Genomic DNA, 20,175 nt, shown 5'->3' on the forward strand with positions numbered 1-20,175 from the left:
TTCCTGATTTCCAAATCCTGACCTTTTAATCATATTTAAGCATATTACATTATGTTTTAAACCAAGCAGACTTCATTCAAATCCCATCCTTGCCATAAACTATCTTGTTTTCTCCGAGAGTTGATTTCCTCAGATCTAAAAATGAGGATAATAATGCCTATTTCACGAGATTGAGGGGAAGATTACATGAGATAATGTATGCATGGTAGCAATAATCAAGCTTGAGACAAAATAAGCTCTCAATTAGTGCTAGCTGCTATTATAGTATGATATGATGAATGAAATAATTATTATTAATATTTATGTGGGCTCACTTTTTGCAAAAATATGTGATTTATTGGAAATAGACTTGATAGTAATATAGTGAGTTAAATTACCTTATAGTCAATCTCAAATCAGATTATTTTGCAATCATCTTTCAAGCACCCTGTTAGATTTAGACATCAAGAAGCTTACAGTCAAACTAAGGTATAATGTAGTCATTACAAGTTAAGAACATATAAATGTTATGGAGGTACAGAGCAGGTATGGTATTTTTGACAGTTAGATGAGGGTCACAGAGGCAAATGTTGACCTAGGCCTTGAAGAATGATTATAGTTTCATGTAGAAAGGAAGAGAAATCCAGAGAAGAACATTTATACATTTACACATTCATTATCTGCATATATTGTTTGCCTGCTATGTGCCTGGCCATGCCCTAGGAACAAATGAAACACACAAAACCAGATGTAGTGCATTACCCCCAGTAGTTCTTTGAATTTAATGGCACAAAAGACAATAAACAATTACATGAGCACATGTGGTTGTAATGACAAATTTAGAAAAGTACTGTGAAGTCAAAAAATAAAATAAAAAATCAAGCTTCTGTGAGAGAGAATAAAAATGTCAGAGTGGGAATCCACCTAACTTAAGAAGTTCCCACTTTCATTGATAGCAGAAGAATTTTATGCCTCTAGTCTGCAAGGAAGTAAGAGCCTCACATTGAGGAAGAGCTTGATGAGCCATTCCAGAAAAATAAAGATCAAGGGGTCTAAATTACATAATGTAAATTAGGGAAAAGCATAGAATGAAGTCAAGGAGATGTGGAGAAACCAGATCTCTTCTGCAGAGGAAGCAAATTGGCAACTATTCAGCCTAATCTTGACTGAAGATACTTTGTTTTAAACTTACAGTATTTTTAAAATAGAGGAACCAACATTTAAAAATCAGGTTTCATACACACACAGACACAGAGATTTTTGTTTTCCCTTTTTAGATCTGTCAGCTGTAACCTATATACCTTCACTGCAACATCAGGTGGAACTAAAGTTGCACCCTCTAGCAAGCTCTCTGGTTCACCATAGTCACTCCTAGGCTTCTTCACTTATTTAGGTCACCTACCCTGTTATTGGGAGCTGTAAAGAGTTGTGAGAGAGGGAGCTTATCCAATTTATATTTTCAGTAGATCATGATTTATACTTTACATAGGTGGCTTGAAGAAACAGGAGTTTTAGTTAGAAGGCAGTAACCTGGGTGTAAGATGGTGGAGACTTGGACTATGGTGATGGAAGTGAATTAGACACATTCAAGATATCTTTTGAATATAAAATTTTTAATAGCCAATGATAATTTGATGTGGAAAGTAAGAAAAATAAAACAAAAAAGGATAATCTCTAAGTTTCTCTGCTTGAACATCACAAAATTGGGGTAAATGATTCTATTAAATTAGGTGTGGAAGTCTGTATTTGAGAAGAAAAATTAAGAGTTCAGTTTAGAAATTATAAACTTAAAATGACTTGGAGATCTCCATTTGGGATTGTTAAGTTCATAGTTGAACATAATTGAAGTTCAGAGATAGCAGGGAAACATCAGTATGTCGATATTATTAAAAATATTAAAGCAACATGAATAGATGACATCCATTTGTTAGACTATTTAGAAAGACAAGAGAATCTATGACATAGTCGCAAAGATCTAAGTTATTTCATTATGTGATGGGATTTAAGAAGCTATCAAATCATGCTCATGAATTGCAAGAGGAAGAGGTGTGAATGAAGCAAGAGAAGGAAGGCCTTTAAAAGGAATCCAGAATGTTGAATACAACTGAAAGCTTGAGAATGATGAAGATAGAAGACTGTCCCTTAAATTTGACAACATGAAGGTTGTTGACAAGAGTGATTTCACTGGAGTGACAGAGGTTGACACAAATTGAAATAGGCTGAAGAGTGAATAAAGAGACAGTTCAGATAGGTAATAACCTTGAACATTGAAGTGCATAAAGCAGAAGAATAATGGTGGCAGTCCTGTAGTCATTAGGACGTCAAAAGAGGTTTTCTTTTTAGAGATACAAGAAACCAGAGCATTTTATTGGTTGGTATAAATAAGCCTGTAGAGAGGGAAATATTGATGATAAGAAAAAGAGGGTATAAGTAAAGGAATAAATTGTTTTGGAGAAAATAAACAGCATCCCAAGGACAGGTGGGGGAAAATTATTTTAACTGTAGCAGGAAGGAAGATAGAGAAATAGGAGATGCTACTAGACTTGCAGAGTTTGTGATGGGAAGGTGAGAGAGCTCATGTTTAATACTTTGGTAATGCTGAATCAAGCAAGACCATCAAATTTTAAAATGCATGTTAATTAAAATATAAATTAAATATAATATATATATATAATATACATATTATATATATATATATAATTTATGGAGAGAGAGAGAAGGGGATGTACAAGAGAGGAACTTTGAGAGAAAAATTGGAAATAAGTTATTACCAAGAGTGAGAGAGCAAGTTTGATGTAGAAATATTGCCTTGCTGAGTAATTTTTAGTGTCCTTTTGAGACTGATGATAATGACTCTGCCTTTATATGATTTCTATCTAGAATTCCTAAGCTTGCCAGGTACAAACATAAAAAGCATTGTGCAAAGCCATGATAAAGCTCAGTGCATTCAGGAAATTGCTAGTAATTCTTCTAGGCATAACAATTAGAAACATGGATCCGGAGTGAAGAAATCTTCAAACAGAGATATAGGTTGGGAGACCTTTACAGGGGTAATGGATTAGATTATCTTTCAAGTTCAGTTTCAGCTATAAATAGCACCAATTCAGAAACAGCAGCTAAAATATTTTTAGACTAATCTGTTTCAGAAGGGAAAAAAGGAACTTTTTGTGTGTTGTAAAAGCATAAAACAGTGATTATTCTTAAAAGGCTATGGGAAGCACCCCAAAGAATAAGGAAAGGGAAGCTGGTAAAGTAATAAAATCCACTGACAAAAGATACACTAATTAGCTCATTATGGAGTAATACAGTTTTAGTCAGGGCTTGGATTAACATTAACTCTCTTTTCCTGCACCCTTATCATCTCAAAAGAAAAAATAGCCTCTGTTAGGCAGATATACAATGAATCACTGCCTCTACATGTAGAAGCAAGACCGGTTGTTGGATTGAAGTGCCAGTCTCTGCCCCACAAATATTTTTTAAAAAACATCAGCAACAAACAACAAAAATACAAAAATTCATGGCAAGCTCTCCTAGTGACCTTTGTCCATTTACCCAAATAATATGCCAGTTCTTTGAGGTACCAGGGCTCACACATTTCTGCAATTTAGTGACATACAGCAAAGGTAAAAAAGTCAATCTCTTCACTGCCATTTAGTGCCTCTTGATTTAGTGAACTGTCTTCTTGAAGCCTCCTTCCTAATTGGGTTCAGGTAGGAGTCAGGATCTCCTACTCAAATGCTCCAACTCATTCCAAGGAAATTATATCTGCAGTTTTTTTTTTCCATTCCATTTCCATGTCCTCACATCTCTGATGTATCCTTTCTCTAGTTAAGCTATGTGTTATTCTAATGATCTTGGATGATTTTTTTTTAATACATTATTAATAAATTCTACACAAATGTTCTGAAATGCCTCTTTTAGAATGTGAGAGCACATAACATCATTTTTTTATTAGCCTTGGGACTTCAGCTAACACTGAGGCAACAAAAATGCCTCATTTATTAACATGCTTTTCCATAAATGATTATTTCCTAAGAAGGAAAAAAACTGTGAAAAAGGTCCTGTTCCATCTCTAAGTGTGTAAAATTGATAAGGATTTTAACATAGAAAAATTTAAATGAATGAATGAGTGGATGGAAGTTCTAATAACAGAACATTAAACTGAGTATAAGCTGCATTCATTAAGAATTCATCCATAAATGTTTGTGTTTCTTTAATCTTTACTTGAAATTATATGGCTTCTAAGGCAAGCACACACATATAAAAAGGTAAATATAAGACAAATTTTGTTTATTGGCTTCTCAGCTTTTAAGGACATGCTTTCTGTTACTCATACCTTAACAAAATCTACCAAGACAGGTTCTCAAGATTTGCCAATCACCATGGTTAATCCAATGGTAGCCCCTGAATGTACTGGCTTGGTGTCTAGGGAAAATAATTCTTGCACATTGGACTAAACTCAGGTCTTATTTTCAAGTGCAGTGTTATTTTTTTTATAGCACACAAAAATTAGGCAATACAGTGCCTTACTGAAAAAAAAAATGGAAACACCATTTCTCAGCAAACCTGACTTAAAATTTGGTAATAATTGCAAGCTGCTAGGGATAGGATAGAGTAGGGGGAAAATAGGAAAGTAGGATCAGTTGATTACAGCTCCAAGCACTGCTGATTTTTCTTTTGAAGTTGTCTCTACAGTCCAAGGCCTCTTCCATTTGCCACTTCTATTCTTTTAGCTCAGATCTGAACTACTTCAGAAAATGCCTAATGAGTCCTGTAAGGTTTCAGGGCTTCAATGTACCACCACTAAATGCAATCAGTAAATCACCCAAACCATCAATAAAAATATATAAATTAATTGATTAGAATTAAAATGTTAGTGTCCTTTGATCTGGAACTTTGGAGCTAGGAAAGAAGAAATGTAATTAAGGTACAATTTGTAAAATTTTGCTTTTTTGTTTATTTTTTTACTTAACCAAACATTGCAAAAACTAGATAGAACTGCCTTGAAATCTGAAGCAGGTCACTTCTCATATGTTGTCTTCTATCCTATAATAAAATAACATTGCCTTTTCTGTTCCTTTACCTTATACTACTTTTATAGTACTTATCACCACTAAAGTAACGTGTATATTTGTGTATTTTTATGTTTTCTGTCAAGTCCTCCTAGAATATCAGCTCTAATAGTCCCTGGCCTTTGTTTGGTACAGTATCAATTACGTTGACAGATAAGTTTTAGCCATTCAGTAAATATTTATTTCTTTAATAAATGAGATATTAAATTTGTGAAATCACTAATCTTTCAAGATTTACAGTATGTAAAGTACCTTCAAGACAGAACACTAAGTAGGTATAACTTACTGTTCTTTTGTTTCACTTCACAATATATATAAAAATTATTTTCAGGATATTTAAAAAATAACCATGGCAAAAATGTTACTTTTAAAAAGGTGTATCAAAACTTTAAGAAGAGCAAATTAAATACAAAGTAAGCTAAATAATAGTTTAAAAAAAAAGACAAGGCGTACATTAAATTGAAAACAAGAAATTAATAGAAAAAACAATAAAACTAAAAGCTGGTTCTTCGAAAAAAATTAATAGAATTGATAATCCCTAGAAAGTCTAACCAAAGAGAAAAGGAGAGGGAAAGGAGAGGGGAGAAGAGATATAATCCATTAAAAGGGTAATAAAGAAATATAATGAACAATTCTGTGTCTAAAAATTTGATAACTTAGGTTACATTGATGAATTTCTTGAAAAACACAATCTGTAAAATTCACACAAAGATAAATAAATCATCTGAATTGATCTAAAACTATTAAAGAAATTGAATCAATAATTAACAACCTTCCGAAATAGAAAGCATGAGGCCTAAGTTGATTCACTGGTGAATTTTACCAAATATTTAAAGAAGAAATGATACCAATTCAATTCAATCTCTTCCAGAAAAATAGAAACAGAGGGAATACTTCCTACTCATTTTAAGATTCCTCATTACCCTAATATTAAAATCAAAGACATTACTAGGAAGGAAAATTTCAGACCAATATGTCCAGTGAACAATAGATGCAAAATTTTACAACAAAATACTATCAAATTAAATCCAACAATGTATAAAAAGAAGTATCCACTGTGATTAAGTGGGATTTATTCCAAGTATACAAAGCTGGCTTGATACTCAAAACTCAAGTCATCACATAGATTGGCTGAAAAAGAACGTATCACCATTGCAGTAAATGAAGAAAAAACATTTGACAAAATCCAACACTCTCAGAAAACTAGGAAGAAAAGAGAACTTCATCATTTTGATAAAAAAAATCTACTGCTATTCAACCTGTAACTAACATGGTGCTTAGTGGTGAGAAACTTTTTCCCAAGATCAGGAACAAAACAGGGATTTCCCCTCTCACTATTCTTATTCAACATTATACTGAAAGTCCTAGCTAATACACTAAGACATAAATAGGGAATAAAAGGTTAAGGATTTTGAAGGAAGAAATAAAGCAAACTATTTTTTTGCAGATTGTATGATTGTCTAGGTAAACAGTTCCAAAGGATCAACAAATAAACTTGTGGAACTAGTAAGTGATTATAGCAAGGTTTCAGGATACAAGGTTAATCTACAAAAGTTAACTCTTTCCTTGTATACCAGCATGAACAGGTGGAATTTGAAATTAAAAGCACAATACCTTTTACATTAGCATCAAAAAAGGCTTAGTTATAAATATAACAAAATATTTACAACATGTGTATGAGGAAAATTACGAAATTCTGATTAAAGAAATCAAAGATCTAAATCAATGGAAAAATATTCCAGGTTCATGGATAGGAAGACTTAATATTAGTAAGATGTCAAATCTTTTCAACTTGAGCTATAGCCTCAGTGTCATCCCAATCAAAATCCAAGAAAGTTATTTTGTGTCTATCAACAAAATACTTCTAAAGTTTATATGAAAAGGTTAAGACCCAAAATAGCCTATACAATATTGAAGAACAAAGTCATGGGACTGACACCACCTGACTTGAATGCTTACCATAAAGCTACAGTGATTTAAACAGTGTAGGATTGGCAAAAGAATAAACAAATAGATCGGAAGAACAGAATAGAAGACTCGGAAACACAAATATAGTCAACTGGTCTTTAGTAAAAGACCGAAGACAATTCAATGGAGAAAGGATAGTCTTTCTTAAATGATGCGGGAAAAACTGGACATGAACTTGCCAAAAAAAAAAAAAAGAAAAAAAAATCCAGACACAGATCTTACACCCATCACAAAAATTAACTTTAAATGGATCATAAATCCAAATGTGAAATGCAAAACTGTGTAAAAGTTCTAGAAGATAACATTTGAGAAAGTCTAGGCGACCATGCATTTAGTGATGACTTTTTAGATATAACATGAAAAGCACAGTCAGTGAAAGAAAAAAATAATAAAATCATGGACTTTATTAAAATTCATTTAATAAACATCTGACCTGCAAAAGACACTGTTCAGAGGAAAAAATTGACAATTCAAAGACTGGAAGAAAATATTTGTAAACTACATATTTGATAAAGTAGTTGTATCCAAAATATACAAAGGAACTCATAAAAATAGAAAGTAAGAAAACAAACAACCCAATTACACAATAGGCAAAAGATCTGAACAGACCTTTCACTAAATAAATTATTCTAAATAGCAAATAGGTTTATGAAAAAAATGCTTATCATTGTTTATCACTTGATACCACTACAGAGCTATTAGAATGATCAAAGTTCAAATCACTGTCAATACCAAATGCTGGTGAGGAAGTGGAGCAACAGGAACCATAATTTATTGTTGGTCAGAATGCAAAATTGTAAAGCCATTTTGGAAGACGTTCTGACAGTTTCTTAAAGTGCTAAACATAGTATTACCATATGATCTAGCCATCTCACTCCTTGATATTTACCCAAATGAGCTGAAGACTTATGTCCACACAAAAACCCACATGTGAATGTTTATAGGCATTTCATTCATAATTGCCAACCAAGATGTGAACTGGAATCACATCAGTGTTTAAATTGATAAATACAATTTGTCTTTGGTAGATTAATACAATGGAATGTTGTTGACCAATAAAATATTATCAAGCTATGAAAGATATGAAGAAACCTTAACTAAATGTATACTACTAAGTGAAAGATTCCAATTTGCGAAGGCTGCATAGTTTATGATTGCAACCATATGACATTTTGGAAAAGACAAAATCATCCAGATAGTAAAAAGGTCAGTGATTGCCATGGGTTCTCAGGGAAGAGAGTGAGGGAGGAATAGGTGGTGCACAGAATTCATTTGGGGCAATGAAACTATTCTGTATGATACTGTACAGGTGAATATATGTCAATATGCTTTTGTTACAATGCATAGAATACAAAGAGTGAAACCTGATATAAACTATGGACTTTAATTAATGAAATGTGCCAATATTGATTTGGTTCACCAACTGTAACAAATGTACCCCACTAATGCAAGATGTTAATAATAGAAGAAACTGTGTGTGTGTGTTGGGAGTAATAAGGGTGTATATAGGGATCCTTTGTACTTTGTGTCTTTTTCTATAAACCTGAAATTGCTCTAAAATATAAAGTCTATTAAAAATGAGACAAAAATATATAAGTGATTTTATATTGAACTAATTGATATAAGCATGCTTATATATGCATATACTATCTTGACTATAATATATTATTAAAATATTTCTCTAGAATCTTGATATAATAACCTCAAGTATTTACTATTCTTTCATTATCCTAACATGACCAATTTCTGAGAAGGAAAAGAGATATTTCAATTAAGAGACATGCATTTTTTGACAAATAAGAACAACTCCCCCATCTCAATTTCAATGGCCACAATCCTAGTTCACCCTTTTAAAAATATTTTTAGATACTTGCAATGTCAGCTTTACTAGCTTCAGATCCTTCCCCTTTCCATCCATGTACATGCTGTTATCATGTTAGTCTTCCAGAAATCATTTTCAGTAATGTGTTTTTCCAACTCAAACATTGATAGAGCTCTTCTGTGGCCTACTTACACACAAACTACTTACTTTTGGCATTCAGAACACCTCAAAATATATCCAATCTTGCCAGATTTATCTTCCAACCATATTTTTATGGATACAAATTACCCCACATAGTTTGCCTCAAATATGTCTGGCTTTCCATTACATCTTCACTTGGTTTTGTTGTTTCTTCTTTCCAGAATATTCTACCCCAGAATTTTTGCCTGTGTCATCTTACACATTCTTCAAAGACTCACTCAAAATTCTCCTTCATGAAGCTTTTTTTGTGTTTTCCTAATCTGTTGCAGTCTGGTTCTTAACTTTCCTAGCATTGTGGGTACCTTCATTACAATACTTAAAATATATTTTCTTGTCTTTTAGAAACTTTTCTAAGTGTAAAATCCCTGGAATCAGAAATAGATTCATTCATATTTCTGTATGTCTGATGAAGGAAGTTCAACAAATGTAGTGAATTGAATTGCTTAAAACATCAAACCTGCAGCTTTAGCATTTTTCCATTAATTCCTCTGATTATATGACCTTATAGCAGGACTTCAAACTCATCATAAAAGTAAATGACTTATAGACAGCAGTCGCTAAAACAGAAACATTCCTTTATGCACAAAATCAATATTTTTATAATCACTGAGGAAGTATACAAGAAAACTCTTGGAGAAATAAAGCATCTTACAGACTTGCTACATTTTTCTTATCATTTTATGCTTTCATCTCCAAGGTGAGAGTCCCAGAATCTGTGTTTTGTAATCTTAAAAGCTTTGTTTCTAATTTGAAATGGCTGTGGACCATAACAGGCTTTTAAAGGATGGAATGCTGCCAAAGACATATAGAAGCTACCAGCAATTTCTATGCTGAAAAATAAATTAAAAATTTAAATGTTTTTAAAAATTATAACCAAATCCTGGGAAAGCTCAGCTTCCAAGATCCTTACATTACATAGACTTTTATTCTGCAGGAAAGGCCTTGTCTAATGCTTTCCCTTTGAGATGTCACCAGATAGGGACATGAATTTGTTCTTTTGAGAGCAAAGAATAATGTTGGATCCAAAATTTGGGTTTTCATTTGGATTATTAAAACGCTGGTATATCTCAAGTGTGAAACAACAGGGAATATGCTTCTCATCTGGTAATATTAAAGCACTACTATAGTCAGGAAAGACTGACTGTTATAATTTATATCCATCACACTTTTGAATATGTGTAATATGTCCTGCAATAGAATAGGAGACCATTAAGGGTGTAAAGTAAGATGGAAGTAGTTAAAACTGAAAATAATTATTTAACAAGACTGAAGAAATAGAATCAATAGATTGCAGGATTTGGGGAAAGAGTAAATATTTAAAAATCTGAATTCACTAAGAAAATCGTAGGAAAATCAGGAAGAGAAGAGAAAGATGGGTGGCTTCACCCATTCTCCTAACACAAGATTTCTAAATATGCTAGTATGTTCATCTTTATATCTAACTTTAGTAGTGCGAAAAGGTCATAAACAGAAGCTTCCGAAAGTGTTCTGTCTCTTCACACAAAAAATCTTCTAAAGAATAACTTACATATGTGGCTCTTCCTTCCTTATTACACAGCTATTTCCTAATATTTTGTAATCTGACTTTTTGCATCATCTCAAATTACCAGTGTCTTCTCCATCACTAAATTGAGTTAATTTTCTCAGTCCTCATTTCCCTTGATCCTTCTGTCACCATTGTAAGCTCTTTTTTGGCTCTTTCAATGACTGAGAAATATCTTGGTTTCCCCGAGTCTATTCTCTGATTACTCATTTTTTACTCTCTTCTTGAGGCATTAACTCTCTCCTCCCATTCCCTAAAAATAAAAAGTCCTCAGTGTTTCATCTTCAAAATGCTCCTCTTCTACTCTATATTCAAATTTAGGAATAGCATTACCTCTGAAGGATTCAATAATCATGACTTTCCATGTTTCTCATAGGTCTTTATTATTTTCATTCTTCTGACATTTGAATTTTTTTAACTTTTTAAAAAAATTGAACTAGCATTTCTTCAAACAAGTATACATCATTACAAATGAAAGCACATGGAATTTAGAATCAGATGGACTGAATTTCATATCCTATCACTCTTTTTCTTGACTTATAGAAGCTCATTATTCTGCTTAAAGTTATATTTCTTTATCAATAGAAATGGAAAGAGTACCACCAAACTGTACTGCTTCAGTGAAGGACTAGATTATCTAACAGTCATAAAATTGCCTAATAAAGTACCCAGGATAAAGTAGAGCTCAATACATGCTAGGTAACCCATCTTTCTCTTCTCTTCCTGATTTTCCTAGTGAATTCAGATTTTTTAAATATTTAGTCTTTCCCAGAATCCTGCCATCTGTTGATTCTACTTCTTCAGTCTTGTTAAATAATTATTTTCAGTTTTAATTGCCTCCATCTTACTTTACACCCTTAAAACTTCTCACCTGTGCAACAGCAATGGCCCCCTATTCTATTGCAGGATGTATTACACTTGGCTTTCAAATAAGGATCCCTACTATGTAGCTACTGCTACATTAACCCTGAATCAAAAACTTTTATCTCCCATAGCTCGTTTGATTAAGAAATTATATAAAATCAATTATCACACACGGACATAGAGCATATATGAACTTAAAAGCACTTGCACAATCATTATCTTGTTACTCATTGAAACACTGTACATGTCAATATTGCTGTTTTGCTCATGAGTAACCCTGTATGCCAGAAGTTTGCACACTTAGAAGTAATAAAGGTATGCCTTGAATCTAGAGCTTATGGTTTGCAATTTGGTCCTCTTTTTCCTTCGCTTATATATATGCATTCTAGCATTTAAATTCCTCCTTATCATAGTCCAAACCTAACTCTCTGACATTATTACGGAATGTTAAACATGCCTCTTCAGAAAATAAATCATTTTAGTTGGGTGATGTGTTTTTAAACAGAAACTTAAAAAGAAAAAAAAAAAAAAAGACTATTCCCTTAAACTAACCATTTGCTTAAGACAAATTTTTCTTCCAAATTCTTCGACCCTTTATCACCTCAGTAATATAGCACATGCTCTTCTCTCTTCCTAGAATGTGATCCTGCCAATTTTTGCCTATAAGAATCCTATCCATTCTTCAAATTAATTTTCATCTGCCTTTGCTTCCCATAACTTGTATCCATGTTCTGTTGGCCCATATGACTTGAATGATACTCATTTCTATGATTCTCTTACCACCATACTAGAATTTATTCTGTTTCTTGAAAGGAGATACTATCTTACAATATTTTTCATCACCAAGACAAAAACAGTTCAGATGCTTAAGAAAAGGTTGCTAAGTTGAATTTGAGTAACCTGCACTGCAACCTTTCCTCTCGTGTTATGTTTTAAGACTAGTGCAGTTAAGACCTATCATACTGTTATTGTCCATATTGTTTCTGGCCTCTTTGAGAAGGTTCCTTAAAGGATGTATTACCTACGTCTGAAAACAAAGAGCAATGAAAGTATAAACATTGTGTTGTTACATGGGGCCCAGATTGCTCAGGACAACATCACCATATTAAAACTAGCCCATGTAAAAAATTATTTTAAGTTATATAAATATATAGAAGAGATAGTAAGACTAGATTTTTTACAGTTACTCCAAGTGTGTTATCTAAACTGATAGGATATTGAGGAAATATGAGTTATAAAAATGCTCAACATGGTAGGCAATCTTAAAATAAATAATACAAATAACAAGCCTTAGTCCTTACACTGTACATACTTTCTAAGGAGCTTAGCACTTTATGTATACTTTGTTCACATTGTTCTCATGATTTCCTCGTTACTGGAGGGGAAAAACAAGTTACAGTAAAAATGTTAAAAAGAAAAGAGGATACAAATAATTTAAATCAGGACAATCTTTAATTGAAATAAGGTTTAAAATATACATATTTAGAAATGTATTTAAATATTGCATTTAGAAAATAACCTTTAATGAATAAAACTATGGATAAGGCAAGTATTTCTGCTTATGTAATATGGGAGTACTTTGTGTATACTAATAGTAATTTCAAATCTGTAAAAAATGAGATTTTTATCATGTATGTATTCCACACATTATTAAATGATAATTTAGAATAAATGTTATAATAAAAAGAAATATTAAGCATCTCTTCTAATGTCACCATCAGTGACAAGAAAAACATGAGTACAACATTCACTGTCAGATCTGTTAAGACTTTCTCATGCTGCATTTGAACAGATTTAGTATATTGTACTCAGATTTAGTATACTGTAACTTTTCATTAAAAAACACTCAGCTTTATTAAATATATGTGACTTTTATTAAAGAAAAGCACTCTTATTATGATGGAAATACTATGTGACTTGGACAAAGTGGAAGAAGTGATATGGCCTTAATTACATAATGTGAGATGGATTTATAGTAATGGAATAAAATTAGAGTAAGAGAAACAATTGGAAATAAAACACAAAAAGAGGTGTCTGCGTAATGAGAAGGTTTTTAGTTTAAATAAGTTGCATAATATGTGAGAGAACCAAGATCTTGGAGTAAGAAGAAGAAAAGGGTCTATCAACTCACTGAAAACTCAACTGTGGAAATAGAAGGAGAGAGGACATATAAATGCTGCAGACTAAATTAGCATTTTCCTTATAAAAAGACTTTGTAAAATTATTAACTACTCTTAATTTCACTCCTCCATATCCAATCCATCAAGAAGTCCTGTTGATTCTATTTCCAGAGAAATTTTAAATATATCCAGTACTCTCTATTTCAATTAAAACCTTACTGATTTTTAAACCACCATTATCTCTTCCTTGAATCATCAGTACAGCCCTAAATGATTCCTCTGCTACTGTTGTAATCTATAATGCATTTACTACACAACAGTCAGAGTGATCTCTTTAGAACAGATCAAATCACATCACTTCTCTGCCCAAAATCCTCCAATGACTTCTCCCTTGCACTGTGGAATAAAATAGGTACTTTAAAAATAATCTTTATGGAACCTGTTCTGTTTATTTCTCACTGAGCTGATTTTGGATCATTCTCTCCGTCTCCTACTCTGATCCAGCCATCCCAGCCAGCCTCTTTTTCTGTTTTTGAAGCATATGTAGCCCATTCCTACTTGGAGTCCTTTCTGGCTCATCCCTATAGGAGTAACTATCTCATTATTATTATGATGTCAGATTAAATATAACCTTTCCAGAGAGTAATTTTCTGATCCCCTCAACATGGTTCTTACTGTATCATCACATCATATCTATGTAGTGTTTGTCATCTGATACTATTCTATTCATTTATTCATTTGTTTACTATCTTTGTGCTGATTCCTAACCTGATCGCTCTAAAATCCATTCCTATACCTTTTCTTGTTCTGCTGTCTTTCATGGGGCTAGTTAGGGAATGAGACTTGCAGGGTGAGTTTCCTAGGCATCTTTCTGACTTCGGCCATTCACAGATACTAGGGAGAATTCAGAGCTTATTTCCTCTCTCTTTCTTTTGGGTGGCTCTAGCTTCTGAGCATGACAGACCAAACAAAGCTGTCACGTTTCTTTAACCAAGTAAATACATTCCCTAGATTTCCAGTTACACTAATCTCTGAGTGCAGTACTATTTTTTAAATGTCTCAGGTCTTTCATTGCCTAACTATAACTGGTATCTTGTGTTAAAGTTCCTCACTTGGAAAGGCTTAGTGTGATTTTTGCTTTCCACTGAGCCCTCACTGATAGAGTTTATCTGTCTCCATTGGAATGTAAATTCCATGAGAATAGGATCTATTCTGTCTTGTTTACCTATTTATACCCATGCTTATAATGTGTGGTTTAAAAAAACAACAACAACATTTTTGGCCTGGTGTCAGAGTCTAGGACAGTTGTTGCTGGCATAATAAATTCAACCTACTCAATAGTATACCAAATAAACTTATCAATGCACATTTCAGAATTACTGAGATTGCATATTAGATTAAATTTTTAAGTAATTTTTTCAGTGAACCTAAATATCCATTTTCTACATTTTTGTTTTCAAAGTACTAAGAATTAAAGGTGAAAAGAGAGAGCAGATGATAAAATTGAGGTCTACAGATATGAAAAAAATGATTCAATTTAATGAACATTTACTGAATGCTTATAATGTACCAGTTGGGCCAGTTTCTACAAAGATGAAAAGGCAGTTTTCCATTGTATATAAATACATACATACATACATACATACATACATACATACATACATACATACATACATACAATTAGAGAAATATATCTAATGTATAGAGAAACAAGATTAACTCTTTGCAGGTTATAGGGAGAAGGGCCAGAAAAGCTTCCCAAAGGAGGGGAAACATCTTCACTACATTATGAAAATAGAAGTTTTCCAGATGGACATGAAGAGTCAGAGAAAATTTCAGGGTGAAAATAGAGCATATGCATGGACACAGAGCTCTAAGCATCTAAGCCACAGCATATTCAGGGACAGTTTGTATTGCTGAATATAAAGTAAAAAGTAAAGTGGTAGATAAAGACTAAAGAGGAGATTGCTAAGATAAAGACTAAAGGGGATTGGGAAACATTGGTAGTTGATAGAATTGCACCATGCTTTTACACTTTATTCCAAAAGTGCCATGTAATTTTAAACCAAAAAAGGAAAAAGATAAAGTGTTATATCCTAAGATAAGCTTTATATAAACTATTGCAAGTAAGGAAATATCCAAAGACAGTTTTACAAGTGAATCTGTATTTTTCCCAAGTAATAAGAAGTCCAGAAGAAGTACTTTCTGTCATACATTTGGCTGCTCAGTAATGTCAATAAGGGCCAAGCCTCTTTCCATCTTTCTAAATCTTTTTTCTTCAACATTCTTAGCATATTAGTCTCGGGTCCTGTGCTGATTGTCTCATGTTAGCGAGATGGCTGCTATCTTGCTCTGGATATCAATCCCTCATATAAAGAAGGAAGAAGGACTAATGGTAAAGAGTTTTCTCTTTTTGAGTCCTTATATTTTTGTTCAGGAAGAAAAGTCTTAGATAGCCATTTCATTGGTCAGAAATGGTTGTCATATACACCTTTGAAACAATCACTAGCCTAACAAAATGAGATCATAACTGGTTTAAACTAAACATAAGTCTTTCCTGGATCTGACATGGAAATCAGGAACATCTGCTCATATCCTGAATAAGTCACTGTTCTGTTTAAGGAATAACTGTTGAAAGGGAAGGGATAAAGTCTGCCAGATACAGACAGCATAAAAAGGCTGTTTATGATTGTCTCAGTTTTGTTCTCTAATCTCATATATCATCAATCCTTTTTCCCATCAACCCAACTCCCACTTTCAACTTCCACTTACCACAAGCATGCATGTACACACAGAATAGCTAGCCATAGTTGTGGCCAGTTCCCAAAATACTGTGGTTCCCAAAAGTCTATCATGCCTGTAACCCCTGCGAATTTTGTATTGTGTATTACTTACCTGTAATGCCTTTCTTCTTCTTCTTTGTTTGGCTGTATCTGCTCAATCTCCAGTATCAAACTCAAGTTTCATCCTCCAAACAGCCTTTATTACCTTTCTTCTTTTATAGCAATCTCCGTAGTTAAAGTATGGTACCACATTTTATTTTTTCTATTTGTCTCCCCTATATGTCATTGAACTCTTTGTGAGGAGAGTCTCATATCTTCTTTCAATATTGCATCCTTTGCATTCCCTTTGCATAGGACCTAACATATATCAAAGATTACAGTAATCGTAGTCAATAAGCTTTCTATTTTGTTGGGCCTGTATATTATTTAAAGGAAAAAATATCTTAGAATTTAAATGATTTTAATTAAACAGATACTCACCTATTCACAATCAAATTTTTGACCTTAATTATCTCTAAGACATTTGAAGTTGTCACTACTATGTAAGCACTCAATGAATATATATTTAATAAATGCATTAATGAATGAATGTTTGCAAGTGTAGAAGTTTCTGTCTTGGATGAGTAAATAGATAGTAGTATGTACTAAGATTGGAAATACAGGAAGAGGAATGGATCTCAAAGAAAAGATGAGTTCAATTTGGGATACTTTGAATTTGTGATCTTTCTGTGAGACACTCAGGTGGTTACAGAAAGAGATCAAGACGAGAGATGCAGAGTTGTTAGATGGAAGCTGAGTCTGTGTGTAACAGATACAGTAGGTGCCCTGCCAGTATTCCCACCATGCTCGCTGTCCCCATGCCTTCTCATCCAAAAGCTTCCACATGCAAGCACCTATGACTTCCTTGGGACCTCACTGGGTAGGCCGGCACCTCTGGAGGTAATGGAAACTGACTGCTAGTGGAATTTTGGCGGGGGGGGGGGTGTGAAAATATTTTGAAATTAGATAGTGGTCATATTGTATAACTTTATTAGTATTACTAAAGCCCAGTCAATCAGACTCGAAAAAAGTGGAAAAACTTGTCTTCAAGTGAGTGAGTGAATAAATGGGTGTCTGGAAGGATGGTTTGATATGTGTGTGTGGGAGGGGCCCAGGTAGGTTGCCAAGGTGGAGATGGGTACACAGGTTGTTGCACAGGAAGATAAGGTGAAAGAGGTAGGAAGCAGTCAAACCATGAGTAATCTTTGTTTTCTCTCCCAAAGGTCTGATACTTTATCCTGAAAGCAATAAGTAATTTCTCTAGAACTTTTCGTATGATATCTACTAGTGGCTATTATTTCTAAAATATATTCAGATCATTGCTTGCTTTATTGCTAGATCCACCTGACCCATACTCCTAGCTAACCACTAAGTCATTTGTTCTCAAATCTCTTCATTTATTGGAATCATCTAAAAATTTCAGTATCAAAATTCAGTTTTTTGGGATTCACCTTCAGACACATGAGGTATGGTCAATATGTCTGAATATATAGCTAGATCAGCCCCAAACTCATCCTCCAGATTACAAGGCCCCAAACATATTTTGAAAAACACTTACACAAAAAGAAATGGACCTATAATATGGAGTATAATGTTTTAGTTTAAGAAGTTCCCTGTTGTTTTGCATCACAGTGCCCTTAATGCATTCTTCTTCTCCTTCTTCTCCTTTCTTCTTCTCCTTTCTTCTTCTCCTCTTCTCCTTTCTTCTTCTCCTTTCTTCTTCTCCTTCTTCTCCTTCTTCTCCTTCTCCTCCTTCTCCTCCTTCTCCTCCTTCTCCTTCTTCTTTTCTTCTTCTTCTTCTTCTTCTTCTTCTTCTTCTTCTTCTTCTTCTCTTCTTCTTCTTCTTCTTCTTCTTCTTCTTCTCTTCTGTCTTCTTCTTCTTCTTCTTCTTCTTCTTCTTCTTCTTCTTCTCTTCTTCTTCTTCTTTACTTCTTTCTTCTTCTTCTCTTCTTCTTCTTCTTCTGTCTTTCTTCTTTCTTCTTCTTCTTTCTTCTCTCCTCCTCCTCCTCCTCCTCCTCATCCTCCTCCTCCTCCTCCTCCTTTTCCTTCTTCTTCGTTCTTCTTCTTCTTCTTCTGCTTCTTCTTCTTCTTCTTCTTCTTCTTCTTCTTCTTCTTCTTCTTCTCTTCTTCTTCTTCTTCTTCTTCTTCTTCTTCTTCTTCTTCTTCTTCTTCTTCTTCTTCTTCTTTTCTTCTTCTTCTTCCTTCTTCCTTCTTCCTTCTTATTTTTCTTCATGGCTCTGCAGGTCCAAAGAAATGCCTAGTATTTCATTTACTCAGTCTTACAACTTTATGTTCTAACAACAGCACTGTTGTGCAATGACACCTTCTAAAACCTTAGAATAAGATTGGATATCATCGCTCTCATATCCTGTGAAATGCTGTGATACTTGCTTTTTATCAAAGCAACTGTTGAATATCCAGTTTCACAAGGATATTATGTCATTGGAAGAATTATAGTGATCTAATGTTAAAGCTGTAAACTGTCTTAAACGTAATGCATGACAAATGTCTGTGTTTCCATTTACTGAGATGAGGAAGTAAGAAAGGGTAGAGAAATGACCATTAGGTAAACTTGTAAGGCTGCTCAGGCTATTAGCATGGTTTCAATAAAACTTGGAGTAAGAAGTAAAGAAGACTTGAAGATAATCTCTTCCTTGGTTATGTGAGTATTTAATTCATAATAATTCACTAAGCTGTGCATTTTATTTTGTACACTCTTCTGGATGTGTTTTATATCTAAAATGAAATCCCACTTTAAAAAAAGGAGAGAAAAAAGAAAATGCCTCCAGAGGAGAGTAGATTCTAACACGTAGAGATTTTTCCATGTACTAAACCTTTCTGTTCTTTGCCATGCCACCCCTTAGTTCAGGTCTTTTGTCATCTTTAGCCTAGACCAGAGGTTGGCCAGCTTTTTCTATAAAAGATTAGATAGTATATATTTTATGCTTTATAGGCCAAAGAGTCTCCATTACAACTTACTCAGATCTGAAAGAATTGAAAGAATTTCATCATTGAAAGAATGTGGCTGTATTCCAATAAAACTTAATTTATGGCCATTGAAATCTGAATTTAAAGACATTTTACATTCCATAAGATAATCTTTTTTGTAATATTTATTTCAAACATGTAAAATTGTAAAGACCATTTTCAGCATCTCTGCTATATAAAAAACAGGCAGTAGACCAGATTTGGCCTGCAGGTTGGACATAATTGCCCACCCTTCACCTAAAATATTTGAATTATTGTTTTACTATCCTCCCTTTCTCTAATTAATCTTCCTTTTAAACTGTCCTCCACACTGTTCCAGAGGTATGTTTTAACACCACAAATGTGACCATGCAACCCCTCCATACTGACAAATTCAGGAAGCTGAACAGGAGCTGTCAGGCACAGGTTGGGTGAGAGGGTGCATGTAATGTTCTCCAGGCAGAGGGGTCAGGGAAAGCAGTGCAGACAAAAAACAGCATGGCATGCACAAAACCTGTCAGCTGCTAAAGGTGCTGATGACTTGTGGTAGTGGGTTAGAGATGAGGTGAAGTTGGCAGGGATTTACTGCTGGAAGGCTTTTTATGGCACGTAGGAAAATAGTTTTCTTTTTTGTTGTTGTTTTTTTTACTGGGGTTGTTCCTGTTTACAAAGTATTCATGGTCACTTTTTTTTTTTAATTTCAGAAATAAAATAAAAACATCTTTAATCTTATCTATTTCGAGTTTTAAAAATGATTGTTTTAGTAATTCCACTTTAAGTGGAAAAGGAAATTAAATCCCTATTGCAGTAAGTTAAA

At 33.5% G+C, this 20,175-nt stretch overlaps 1 protein-coding gene across 1 annotated transcript in view; it reads left to right on the plus strand.

Moving 5' to 3' along the window:
• CSMD3 (CUB and Sushi multiple domains 3) overlaps positions 1-20,175 on the plus strand; it is a 1,015,135-nt gene that overhangs the window by 460,371 nt on the left and 534,589 nt on the right.

Source organism: Camelus ferus, chromosome 25 (genome assembly GCF_009834535.1).
Source record: "Camelus ferus isolate YT-003-E chromosome 25, BCGSAC_Cfer_1.0, whole genome shotgun sequence".
Taxonomy (NCBI): domain Eukaryota; kingdom Metazoa; phylum Chordata; class Mammalia; order Artiodactyla; family Camelidae; genus Camelus; species Camelus ferus.